This window comes from Ailuropoda melanoleuca, chromosome 14 (assembly GCF_002007445.2).
Source record: "Ailuropoda melanoleuca isolate Jingjing chromosome 14, ASM200744v2, whole genome shotgun sequence".
Taxonomy (NCBI): domain Eukaryota; kingdom Metazoa; phylum Chordata; class Mammalia; order Carnivora; family Ursidae; genus Ailuropoda; species Ailuropoda melanoleuca.
Window position 1 is genome coordinate 76,150,463 of NC_048231.1, and position 13,879 is coordinate 76,164,341.

The 13,879-nt window shown below is 40.7% G+C and overlaps 1 long non-coding RNA gene across 1 annotated transcript in view; it reads right to left on the reverse strand.

The window, feature by feature from the left end:
* Positions 1-310: 310 nt before the first annotated feature.
* Positions 311-13,879, reverse strand: part of LOC117796065 — a 54,704-nt gene continuing 41,135 nt past the window's right edge. Inside the window, exons 2-3 of the long non-coding RNA XR_004620409.1 lie at positions 9,562-10,302; positions 311-477 (exon numbers count right to left, since the gene is read on the reverse strand). This is a non-coding gene — a long non-coding RNA (uncharacterized LOC117796065). The remainder of the gene's footprint in view (positions 478-9,561; positions 10,303-13,879) is intronic.

The following is a 13,879-nucleotide window of genomic DNA, read 5'->3' on the forward strand; positions in this document are numbered from 1 at the left end:
AGATAGAGACAGAAAATGAAGAGTTCACACTGAATTCATAATGACTTGAGGATTTGCACTGGATTTTTGAAGTAAAATTGCTCCATTTGGTTTTCTTTCTGCTTCTTTCTCATAACCCACTGAATTGAAGAAAACACTGTTTGTCAGCTCTGATTATTTCAATTCCATTTACTTGAAGCTTTATCATCATCTGCTAATGAATGTACTATAGGTGGGAGACAGCTTAGAAAAACAGATAAAATCATAGAATCACATAAGAATACACAAAATCCATATTTTATCATGACTCAGTAAAGTCTACTTTATTAGGGAAAAGCAACAAGTTCTGAACTTATCCTGGCACTGAAAGAACTGGTTTGTGGGAGTTGTATGTTGGTGAAAAAATAACAAGATTTTAAATCCAAAGGCCAGAGTCCAAACTTCAGATTGCGACATTGGGTATGGCATTAAGTTCTTTGGTGAGCCAATTTCTTCAGCCTAAAAATGGAAAAAAATAATAACACTTAAAGGTCATTATGATCAAATTGGAAGATGCACATAAGAGTTGGGTGATGTGTGAAAACTTAGGACAGTGGGGGATGTAATAATTCGGGGCATTAAATGGAAAGAAACATAGGGTGCATGAGAGGGTGGGATGGGATGGGGGCAAAGTGTCCTTACGGTGCTCTTTGGACTGATCATATGCATAGAGATGAGATAATGTGTCATTCAGTAATTAGTGAGTTACTCAAAGTCTCCTTGAGCTGCTTGATGGGAAGCAGCTGGGCTTACCTTCCCATTTTCCATTTCAGTTGCTTTGGTTATAATAAACTGAAGCTCATCTGTTTAGGGGTTATATCTGATGAAAGAAACATTATCTTTAAATTATCTGATTAAGCATAATTCGAGTGAGAAAACTGTCCATCAATGACTTGTTCCAAGGGCTGGAAGAAGCCCCTCAATTATGCTTACAGCCTGAAACAGATAAAAAATGGAATATTGCAGATTTCTAGGAGAGGAGAGAAGACGACTTGGTGGATTGGAAAAGAATACTGGCCTGCAAAGCTGGATGTCTAGATTTAAGCAACAAGGAAGTAGGTGACCTTGGCAAAGTGGCTTCTCTTCTTTGGACATCACTGTTTTGTGTGAAGTGGGTGGGTGGTCCTCACATTCTTCATCCTTGTCTACTCCCCCAGTACCTACTGCCCTTAGGACGTCTTACTGTCCTCTATTAAAATTTACCAGGGAAGAATTAAGTGTTGCACACTAAAGTACAAATAGCAGATGGGGTTTCCATTATGATGGGGATGGGAGTTTTAAGCTAAAAGAATGAAGCGCCAGCTGTAGAATTCCAGGCATTAATCAAAAGGTGGGGAAGTTCTTTTGGAAGCAAAAAAGAACTTTCTGGTAGCCTACAAACATAACTTGGCAGTAGCTATGCTTTGTATGCTGTCATCTGGTACAAGTGGAAAGATAAATAAGGCAGAGGCAATGGGCCTGGGTTGTTAATCACAGTAGGTGGGCCCTGTATGGATGCCAAAAGGGGCAGATGAACTCCAGGGGAGAAGGAACCCTTTCCCTGCCCTGCTTGTCCAGTTTGTGTCCCAGCTCCCTCTGTGGGTTCCAGGGTACTTTATTAGGCTCAACAGCCCATATCCCTTATTATTATACTCTGTAATTAAACAACACTGTACAATTCTAAAAGAAAAGAGGCTTGCCTGAGTGCCTTTTGTCTCTGGACCACTTAGAAGCTTACCAGAAATGTAGAGTCTCTGACTCACCAGATCAGAATCTGCATTTTAACAAGATCCCTAGGTGATTTGTGTGCACATGAAAGTTTGAGAAGCACTGAATTCATATATCAGGACATTTATTCCCCAGTAATTAAAATCCCTGGTGAGTGTCACCAAAGGCCCTTTGCCTAATTTAAGTGGTTCTTCTTGCAATGCTGTTTTCATCCTCTGGCTACTAATACACGGTTGTCAGATCCCCTAGGCCCACTCTGAATCGCTGTGGAACTGAGCTATACATATTTAGTTCTTTTAATGTTTGCTCATAAATCAAGTCCTGCATCTCCTTAATCAATCCAGCAACTCTCCACTGAATTTGCAGCAATTTGTCAACATCTTTCTATATCTGAGAAGCTCTAGGCCTGAATGTAATTTTCTATGAGGGGACACAGGTATTATTTACAGGATTTAAAAGTCCTTTAAGATATGTGATCAAGGCTAATAATCAAACACAGTGAAGGCAGTGTATGTGCAAAGACTCAACAATCAGTTGGAAACCCATCTGATAGCATCATCATGCTGGTGGTCATTGTCATAAACTACAATTAGAAAGATAGCCCTTCAACATGATCCATGAAGCCTAAATCCCAAGGATACAAAGAGGTATAAGACAGGACTGCATTCCTTGGAGAAGTGTGAGTCCATTTGGAGAGAAAGGTTTACAATAAGTGATAGAAAGCGAGAAAGGAGTATATACCATGTATAAAATAAGTGGTTAAGACCCAGTAGAGGGAGAGGGGTGACTGTGGACCAGGGCTCTTAGGAAACATTTCAAAGGGATTTTAGGAGCATATGAAGATGTTGATTAATGTAGAAAAGCAGAAAGGATGTTCTAGGAAGAGTGAACAGATTAAAAGTATGATTCTAAACAAACAAAATTTGACTTTCTTCTTCATATACACTCTACCCACCTGTTCTGAGACTCAACATTTTTCTTTCTATGTTTTCTGTACCTGCCAGGTGTTCTTTAGTTATATGCATTACTTTAAAAAAAAATAATGGTGGCTTATAAATTAGAGGAAAAAAAATACTTAATGTTTCTTTAAATCATATCTCATACATTATAAAGAAGAAAGAACTCTGAAAAACAGTGTGTATAGAGGAAAAAACAGGGTCTCCTTAGCTTCCCTTGTCTTCCCTTTCATTTTGGCTTCAGGAAGAAAGAGGGGTAGCACAAATGGCCACCAACAATATTTTCTAGCAAAAAATTTTAAGACTGACATGACCTGAGTTCTACAGCTGGTCCTACTGTGACCAGATTGTAGGACATTGGGTGTCACTGTCTCATCTGCCTAATGGAGATTATATTGCAATCAACCTGTACTTCATAAGGGCCTTTATTGGGTGTTAAGACTTTCATTTGGGACTTCCAATATCCTGATTTAAAACTTTATATGCTGTTATCAAATAACCATATAATTTGTTCAAGTTCAGACTTTTGAGGATGAAAGGGGTCTCTGTTTATATTGACAGCAGAACAGCTGGTATCAGTTGGGACTGTCCCAGCCCATCAAGCTCTCTGGTCAATCCAAGTAGTGTAGAGCAGACCATCTCTAGAACTCTGTTTTGGGAGAAAGAGGAGGAATTCTTGGTCTAGGTAGGAACAGATTGTTTGGCTTTGTGAGACCAAGACTTTTATTCTCTGGTCAAAGCAGTTCTGTCCGGAAGCCATGTTTGTGTGAAGGACACGTGTTGTTAGTGTGCTGGGTGAGAGATGGGGATTTGCTGGATGTAACGATTTTCTTATCTCTCCCTCTCACCTCTGCTCTCACAGATTGAGTTAGAACTCCTCTCAAGGCCACAGAATAAATTGATGCATATTCTAATTCCTAATGCCTGTAGGGCAATAACTCAGGCTGATTCCTTCAGCTACAATAACAAGGTTTATTTTATTGCAGTTTGAAGGCTGTTTGGGGCCTCAATAGGAGAGCTTCTCCCTTGGCTCAAATAGGCTAAACATCTGCTAAGTTCTCCCCCAACTTTCTCCTTAACTTTGCTTTATTATTATTACACTCAGGAGGCCACTAAGCAGGAGTTGGTGGGAAGAAGAATGGAAGTGACATTTGTATCATTATTCAGCACATTTAGGCAGTTTATTATCTGGGAACTCATTCCTCCACACCCCCCAAGGAACTTAATATGAAATAATGTTAACACATTAAGCGCATAACGTGAGGCTGCATTAATTAATATAGTGTTCTGATCTCCTGCAAACTGTAGCCCAACTGTGCTGCTTTTACTGAGCTCGAACGTGGAGGTGGGTGCCAGTGAGAGAACATGGTGGTCCAGGGGGTGACTAGGCATATGAGAAGCCGAAAAACAACCTCATTCAGTGTGATGAATAGGAGAAATGTGGAAGTTATTTTCTAGAGTTGGAGAGCCTGCCACAGGAATAAGGAGTGCATTTGTATTATTGACGATCCAGAAGATACAATGGAAGCAACATAAAACATAGCTTCCTGACAAGTACACCTGAGGCCAGCAGATGCATATGTAAGGTATTTTAGAAGAGGCTGGTTATTAGAGTGGAGGAGCTTTGCACTGGGTGAGTGCAGATCTGTCAGAAACGAAATGCAGGATCTGTAAATTGTTGACCGACCCAGAGTTACCTAGTTTTCAGCTGGAAACACATTTGAACTACAGAATTTCCTTGTTCCAACTGTTAGGTTACTATTCTCTACATATGTCCTCTCTATCCTGTGGAGTAGCAGTACATCTTAAATGCTCAATAGTGATCTCTTTCAAATTTCAAGAACATTTATTTTCATTTTAACAAGCATCCATTTCCTTCTTCCTAACAAACATCTAATTTTCCTCAGGTTTCTGTCTCTTCTTTATGCAGTTGTGCTGTTCAGGAAAGGCAAAATCTACCCTCAGTTTCAAAGATGATTTCCAATTAAACTGACCATGGTGATTGATCTCTTGTCAGTCAGTCATTGGTGTGGGAATGCACAGGTGACTCAAGTCTGGCCTGTGAGACTCAAGGAGAAAATGGTTGGAGGCCTTTGCAAAGATTCTTGCTCTTATGAGAAAGGAAGAGAGTCTGTTTCTCCTCCTTTGTCAGAAAGCAAATGAAGGTTGGCTTCAGTGACTGCTGGCACCCCTATAAGGGAAAAAATCCAGCCTGAAGAGCATCCATAGTGAGAAGCGGAAAGAAGAACAGAAATAAAGCAGACATCCCCATGGGACCAAGCCAGAAGGCCACCTACCTGTGAACTTCCAGGAAGTCAATAAAACTCCTCTTTAGGATAATTTAAGTTGAATTTGCTTGCATCTAAAAGCATTCTGATGACCTAGTCCTATAGGAATTGATGACCAGGAACTGCATTCACTACCCACCTTTACTTATTCTACCTTTATTTTGGATTAATTTTAGATTGACAGAAGAGTTAACAAAAATAGAGTTCTTAAACTGCTCACCAGCTTTTCCCTAATATTAACATCTCACATAACTGTAGTCCAATTATCAAAAACAGGAAATTAACTTTGATATAATACTATTAATAAACTACAGAATTTATTTGAATTCCATCACTTTTTTTTTTACTAATATCTCTTTTTCTCTTTCAGGATCTTACCCAAAATCTGACATTGCATTTAATTATAATTTCTCCTCAGATCCTTCCAATCTGTAATAGGTCCTTAGTCCCTCTTTATCTGTTACTGTCTTCATGCTTTGGAAAGTGCTGATCAGTTATTTTTCATGATCATTGGTTACAGCCCTTTAGCTCTGGTTTTCAAACTGAAGAGTCTTTTTTGGTGTATTCACAAATATGTTATTCAGTGTTTGGGGCTTCTCTGGTGGTAGCCTCTCCTGGAAGCATTGTCCCTTAAAACAAGAGTGGCAACCAACACAATACAAGAGCTCACTTAGAATTCATTATAGTTTTTTCTTTTTTTTAAGATTTATTTATTATTTTAGAGAAAGAGAGTAGGGGGAAAGGGCAGAAGCAGAGGGAGAAGGAGAGAGAGAATCTCAAACAGATTGAGCCACCCAGGTGCCCCAGGAATACTTTCTAGTTTTACAAGCAAAAGGGATGTTGTCTTAATTATTTTTTGGTCTTCAGTGGTCTTTTGAAGTTTTCAGGATGTTGTTGGATTCTAGGCCATAAAGGTCATATTTGCAAATATATATTAAATTCTTCCTATGAGCAAGGAGTTGTAGTTCTTATGAAGGACATTTGATGATATGATAGAGACCCTGCTTTTAAGAGAAACAGAACATTGAGCTGTATCTTCAAAGGACAGTAAACAGTGGTCCATAGGTGTCTTAGTAGTTGTGGCCAAAAGGCTACAGCCTGTTATTGTAATCAGCATGTGATGTATCTGGGCCAGTTGCTTAGAGAAGAAATATGAGTCCTGGAATGGGGAAGTATGTTCTTTGCTTCATTCTAGAAAAATACATAAGAGAGAATAAGTATCTCTTATGTCAGCAGAACCAAGGGAGATTTGCCTCATGTAGAAGATTTAAGTAGGTGAAAATTTTTCCGCGTACTCTGCGAGTCTTGAAAATTTGGTGTCTGATGACTGAACTGTCAGACTTTCTTTAAGACCTCCCCAAACTGTAGAAATATATGTGAAATCAACATTATTATCGCTTTTGCAATGGCAAAGTATCATAAAATATACCTTACCATAATGTGGAACACTGTAATTAATAATAATTAAAGTGAACATGCTATTTTCCTAGAAACAATTGTCACTCTCTGAACCTCAAAAAATCTTGTGGTTACAAAAATTACAATTTGCTCTGAAATAGCTAAAATGTGTGAAGCTTAATCTGTAATGCCTTATAGCCAATGAAGCTGTATTGGGTTGCTGCCATTGATTAAATGTAGTAGCAGAGCTGGAGCATTTAATCAATCATAAAACCCACTTTAATGCATTGTATCACTCCAAAGCTGGAGCGATTAGAGCAGTTGCACTGTTGGCCAGAATGCCAAATGTAGAACAACAACAAAAAAAAAGCAAAAAGAATGACTTTCTTCTACATTCAGGTCTTCATGTCACACAATGTGCAAAATGGACCAAGTTTTGTGTGCATGATGTGGATCATTGTAGCTGCATAGATGGACGAAACAACCCTCACTTGCAGTGTGTAGAGCTATGCCCGCACATATGAGCATAAACAAGTGTAGTAGTTTGAGATGGAAAATAATAGTGGGTTTTTAAAGAATAATGAATATTTTATGATGTATCACTTCTCTTGAAAATTACTTAATTCCTGCTCAAATGAGGATTTCTGATATCGTTCATGGCCATAGCTACAGCAATGAAAAGAAGCTATTGCCAGAGTAAGAAGAAAGAGGAGGAAAGAAAGGGGTGGTAGGGGAAGGGCAGAGAAGAGAAGAGAAAGGAGGCAGAACTGAGACCTGTTACTGGTTTTCAGATTTGATAGAAGAAAATGGTCAGGCCTGTGAATCACAAAGGGACATGGAATGATCTGGGAGCAGGAGAAGTAATGATGACTTGGAATTGTATGACAAAATAGGGAGGGATCATCAGTTTGGATAGGTGGATGAAGGTTTTCCTTGGTCCATTTTGAGGGAGATTTCTAGTTAGTGCCGTAACTCTACAGCACACATCAATTATAATTACCTACATAGGCAACATATACATGTGTCTATGTGTGTCTTTAGTTAAGAATAAATGTAGGGGCACCTGGGTGGCTCAGTCAGCTAAGCGTCTGACTTCAGCTCAGGTCATGATCTCAGGGTTGTGGGATGGAGCCCCGCAGTGGCCTCCCTGCTCAGTGGTGAGTCTGCTTCTCGCTCTCCCTCTGCCTCTGCCCCCAACTCGTGATCACTTTCTCTCTCTCTCTCTCTCTCTAATAAATAAAAATCTTTAAAAAAAAAAAGTGTGGATCCTAGAACTTATGGAATAGGCAAATAATGCCCCTGCCAGTGGTCTCTTCTTGTATCATTCTGCACTGTTTACTGCCAAAATGTTAACTCATCTGCAGAACTAAACTGAAGGGGAGTCAGAGTTCTCACTGCTTACACGAAGCCTTCATGTTGCCTTCATTCTGTGCTCAGTGTTCATCTTCTGGTGCACCTTTTAGCCTTAGTGTTTTGGGATACAGTTCTTGATTATTTTTACAAATAATCAAGTTTTGGTTCTTGATTATTTTAAAAAAACACTTTGAGGTATGATTGACATACACAAAACTATACCAATTTAATGTATACAACTTGATGACTTTGGACATAAATATACTTAAAAAAAAAGTTATTTATTTGAGGCAGGAGGGGTAGAGGGGGGGAGAGTCCTAAGCATGGGGCCCAACACAGGGCTTAATCTCACGACCCTGAGATCACAACCTGAGCCAAAACCAAGAATCCAACACTTAGCCAACTGGGCCACTGAGGCGCCCTGGACGTAAATATACTTCTATAAAAGCATCACCACGCTGTGTGCCATCAACAGTCCATCACCTCCAAGAGGCTTTGTTTTTTTTTTTTTTTTGCATGGATGTTAGTTTTGATTGCACAATGATAGTCATACAATAAGCACCTTTTATATGCCTTTAAAAAGTTAATTTATCTGGTTTGAAGTTTTGAGCTGTAGTGAGCATGATAAATGGCCACGGTCCTCAAGGAATTCATAATATTGAGAAGGCATTGTTAATACACATGACGTTACATGATGCGAAAAGTTTGTGTAAAAGAGCATGCAAGTGTAAATTGTGGGATAAAACTCCTGTGAGAGCTGAGAGAAGGTCAAAGGAAAATACGGTCAGCAAGACCCAAAGTGGTCTGGGAGAACTTCAGGGAGGAGGTGGGATTAAACTTGGGCCATCATAATGGATTTGATTAATTGAAAGAAATGGAAAGTGAGAGAATCCACTGAGGCCTTGTGAGCTAAAGAAGCTACCTGAAGTTTCCTGTGAAACAGTAGAGGGAACAGTAGAGAAACATTTTCTCTCTGAAAACAGAGATTTTGGGGGATGATCAGAAACATTAGAGGAGACAACGCCCTGAGCGTAACTGCCCCAGAGGCCACTCCTTTTTTGAAAAAGTTTCAGGATAAGTATTCATGGTACAGTGTCTGTTAATGAATTTCTGTTAATGGCGCAGGGTAGCAATGCTAAGGAAAATCACAAGACAGTGGGCCAGAGGAACAGTTTGTTTTAAGAGACAAACTAAGAAGTGGCTCTGAGGGCACAGTGTTGGAGAGCAGGCTGGGGGGCGTGGGGTTGGCATGGGGAAGGATTCCGGATATTGGAAGACTAGTAACCCTTCCTCTGTACTTTACAGCAGGTTCTAGATGTCCACATGCATGGCAGCCCTGGCTGTATTTCTTCCAGTTTCTACTCTTTGTGTTTTCTTTTCAGAATTAGACCATCTACATTTTAGCTGGATTTATGGCTGCTCAAAATAAATACTAAAACTTCCAGACATGCTTGTAGTTAGGTGGAGCCATTTGTCTAAGACTTGTCCAGTGTGATGTGAGCAAATTCACGTGTTGATTTTCTCGGCAGTGCCCTTAAAAGACAGTAGGCACGACCTCAGTATCCTCTTGTTCCTCTTTTCTGTGGGCTGGAATATGGGTGTGATGAGCTATCTTGCGTCACAGGGACGAGGTAGCACCCTAGAGGGGATAGCGCCATAAGATAAAGGAGTAGGAGTCTCCACCTCTGTGGTGTCCCCATGCCAGGCCCAGACTAACTGACTGCTCTTTACAAGGGAAGTGTACTACTTTTTGACTTAAGCCACTATATTTCTGGAGTCTCTTTTACTTGCAGTTGTTGTCAAGAAGTTCATATTTTGGTGTATGCTTCCTGAAGACTTACCGATTACTTGAGTAAATTTGGGAAAGATGTTTCAGTATGCATGCAGAGCATGTGATCTAATAACATTTGCTTGTGAAGAGTTTGGTTTTGTTCTTGGCCTCAGACATAATTCACTCTGGAGGAGGGATGGCAGCTTCATGCCCCCATCTATATTTTTCCCTTATTTATTCATGTTGATGGTGGAGTAAGGTACCACAAATATACGGCTTGCTGTTTCAGACTGTGGTGTGTCACTGTTGGAGTTAACTAGAAGAATATAGTTGCTTATTTTATAGTTGCTCTTTTGAAAATGAATGCTAAAACATGGAGGCATAGAACTTCGTTATAAGGGTTACGATGTCTCTACTTTGAGCTTTCAGAAGACCAGGAGGAGTCCTCATTTGCCAGCAGCTGTCACGTGGGGTCATTCGTGTCAGCCAGCTTATCACACATGGTGGCACAGAGGCTTGTTCTCTGCTGGGTTTCATAATTCCATTTCTCTGACTTCATTAACACCAACTTATTGATGAAAGCAGCCTTCGAGAAGGTACAGGTGTGGATGTCGGAGAAGTACAGGGCTGCATGGTGTTCTTAAGGGAACACGTACTTTTCAGAAGTCACTCACTGTTCACTTCTGCTTTGTTTCCTCTGCTTCTCCCACCCTCTCATTCCGAAGTCACTTCTGACTGAGGCCAACATTAGCAACCTTGCAACAGTGTCCTTTCAGGTCTGCAGGGAAGGGTTTCGGGACGGCCCTGGACCCTGAAGGAGAGAAGTGCGGTGTCACTCAGGTTATAAAACCATAGCCTCTGAGCTAATCATGAGTGACCCAGTTCCTGGGTCATCAGACGTTATCAGAAGCAAGAGCAATGGCTCTAAAAAATAGTTTAATGTTAACAAAATCAAAATTCCCAGTTCTTTTCCGCTTCCTTTCACTGAGCTAATAAATGCACTTTTGCTTCTGTTTATTCCTTTTTTTTCTTTTTTCCTTTTCTATCTTTCATTATTTCTCCTTCCTTTTGCTGAAGAAGTAGCACTTGCGAGGTTATACAGGCCTAACAGGGTGTGACAAGTGCAGGTTTAGTAACCCCAGAACCCTGTGGGATAGAGGAGGTAGATAAGTGTGTCTGGGGAGCCACTGTGCTTTCTGCCTCAGAAGCAGCCCTGCTCAGTCTCTGTACCAGCCAGGTGCCCAGCAAAGATTCAGTGACATGAGAGTATATCAAGCAAATTTCCTAATTTATGTCTGTGGGATTTGCAAACTTCACTATAATGTATTCTGAAAATTTTGCATCCTTTCAACAAGATGTATTGAATCTCAGGCCCTGGGTTGTGATTGATCCCAATGCTGGGGTAATATGTTAGAGTGTCGCACTGATCTGACAGGCCTTTATTATGGATTTTAAAAGGCGGGCATCCTGGGTGAAAATCCTCAAAGGTCATTCCTGGGGAAAAAAAATTAGGATTTGTAGTGGGTATGAAATGGAGAGGTTTACCACATGGGTGATGTTAAATACAAGCAGTTAGTTTTCAGCTATGTGCATCAAGGTGTGGTTTGTCCGTCCAAAGGACTGCCCTTGCCCAAGGTCATGACCATCATTTCCAAGTAGGAGACACTGATTTTCTTAAACCTGTTCTATAGCTTTAGAGTGCCTGCAACTTAGCCTAGTTTATTCCAAATAAATATCCCTGGGATCAAGAGGACCCCAGAGGAGTTTGGTATGCCATAGCATCATAGGCATCCCTTTGAAAAATTGTGAAGCCAGTGAAACCTAAACTTTGCCTGTCTTTCCCCCCAATTTCCTTACTCAAGTTTCTATCTGAGTTTTCAATCTTAAGAATCTCTGCAAAGGATATTGGTAATAGCACAATTTGAGACTGCTAACAGAGGTTTAATCAATGTCTTGAGGATTAAAAGCCCCAAGCCTCAAAGGAATAAAACTGTAATGATTGAATGAAAGCCTGTTTGGTTAATGTTGGGGGAGAGAAACTAGGACACGGGACCCATAAATCAAATTGTTGACAAGCTTACGTCCAGCCTGGCTGACCCATTTCCTCCCCTGGGGTAAAGAAAACAAAACACTGATAGCAGATCAAGAGTTGCCAGCTGCATGCAAGGACATCATATGTATTAAATTATTTTAGGGCAGCTGTCCTGGGTCCTTTCACAGACTTGCTGAGTCACCGTAGAAGCAGTATTTCCTTGTTGCTTCAAAGAGGAAGTTAGGGTAAATGATTGTATTTTGTAGCTTGAAGGTGATTTGTTTAGTCTCAGGCTCCTGTGGCCCAGGGAAACCAGTGAAGGAATGAGGATGGTGGAAAATGTAGAAGCCCTGGTGAACTTTCTCTACCATCAAGCCTGTCTTTGTGAGAGAAAAAGGGGTCTTAACTCTAGCAGAGTTACAGGGAGATGTTGCCTACAACACATTGACATTCCCACTCACTGCTTCAGCAGAGCCGATTCTAGTTTTGCTATTTGGATACTGTTTTGTGGAACTACTGCAAAGTGTTATTCTTTGTAACAGATGGCTTTCCAGGTATGTGGCAAAATTACCCTATTTTATTTGGGCATCAATCAAATTTTAGGAGGGTAAAAAGAAATGATTTGGAACAAATATGATACTTCCCCCACTCTGTCAGGTGCAAACTTTTAAAAATAAAGTTTTCTGGAAAATACATGTATGTAAACTCCAAATTATATACTCCTACTTTCAGAAGTGGAGAAGTGGCAGAAAGCTAAAGCAGGGTGTCGTCATTGTTCGGTCTGGAAGGGGAGAATGTCAGGACCTAGGACTAGAGCTACCAGTTGTAGGGTGTAAAGGAAACCAGCTTCTTTCTCTCTGATGTGATTTAAGAGGTGAAGGTCAGGCCCTTCCTGGACCAAGAGAACTTATGAGTTGAAGGATGGAAAGAGTACAAGAATCAGGGACTCATGGTAGGACATAAAACACATGAAAATACCTTAGAACACTGCTGGACACATTCAATCCATTTTAACTTTCCCCATTATCATTATATTATGTCCACACTATTTCCCTGTGCGCATGCCAGGCTTTGCACTTTGCGTAATATTTTATCACTATTGACTTGTGTGCCTTTCTTATTTGGCTGAGCTTTAGTAAGCTGTGTCTTAGCATTCTGTGCATGTCTAAACTTGGATATTAGATATAAAAACATAAAGCAAGTTTTATTTTGCATGTGGAAAATTTCCTCAGCAGATGTTTTTCTATCTTCAGAGGAAAATAGCTGCCATGGGCAAACCTCTTCCAGGTTCGACTAGTAAGTAGGTTCTGTCTCAACTGTAACATGAATCAAAAGTCACCGCACAGAGGTAAACATGACTATGGCAGCTTCTGAAGATAGGTTCCCTCCACTCCATGCCGACCTTCTTGTGGCGGGCTCGTGTTTCCTGTAGTGTGATGCTTCATTTGCTGGCCTCCTGTGGAGCTCAGTTGGTTACATCTGGTTGGGCCAACTAGATGCACCTGGCTGAGACCTTAAAGGCAGATGTAAACATCAGAACATAATGATGTGCAGCTTTTGTGGAAAGTACATTTACGGAGTCCCTTCTTCTTCTTTTTTTTTCTTTTTTTCCTTTGCAGCAGCTGTATTCCAGGTTCTGGCATCTAGTCCCTCCGGTTTGAATGTTGAGCAGTGGGTGGCACTATCAGTGGGATTTCTACTGGAACACTCTGTGGTGTGGATGGACATCTCTTTTTGTTAAATTAAGAGTAGAATCTGTTGCCTGCAACTAAGAACTGACCCACAGAATAACTGGGACCAGAAGTGCTTGCACAAGTGTCAAAGAAAGGGGATTGTGGGATGGGCTCTCTGATTTGGGTGGGGAAAGAGCCAGTTACCGTTAAGGGTGGGGCACTAGTATTATTCCATATCACCCAGTGCAAACTATTACACTTATCACTTGGCGCCACTCGGACTGAAGGAGTGGTTTTGACACACTGGAAAAAAAAAAGAAACCAAAAACCTGTGGGAGAACTGTAGAAAGCTAGTTATAGGGGAAAAGACTGGCTGCTTCTAACTACATTGAAGTACTGAACAATAGCAGACTTGGGGTCCTCAGTCCTAGGCTCAGAGAACAAAGGCATTTCAGGGCCTCACCTAAAACAATCTCCTATAGCTTCAGGGCTGATGTGTGCAAAAATGGCCATGGGATCTGTCCATGTGGGGTGTGGGATTAAAACACAGGCTGAATTCATAGCTTTACCCGGCCTCTCTGGAAAAAGGTAGGACGTTGGTTGGAAAAGAAGCGGACCCTGGAAGAATGGAATTAGAACATTTAGGAGAATTTGACTAAATCCAGATTCTCTGAACATCCTAG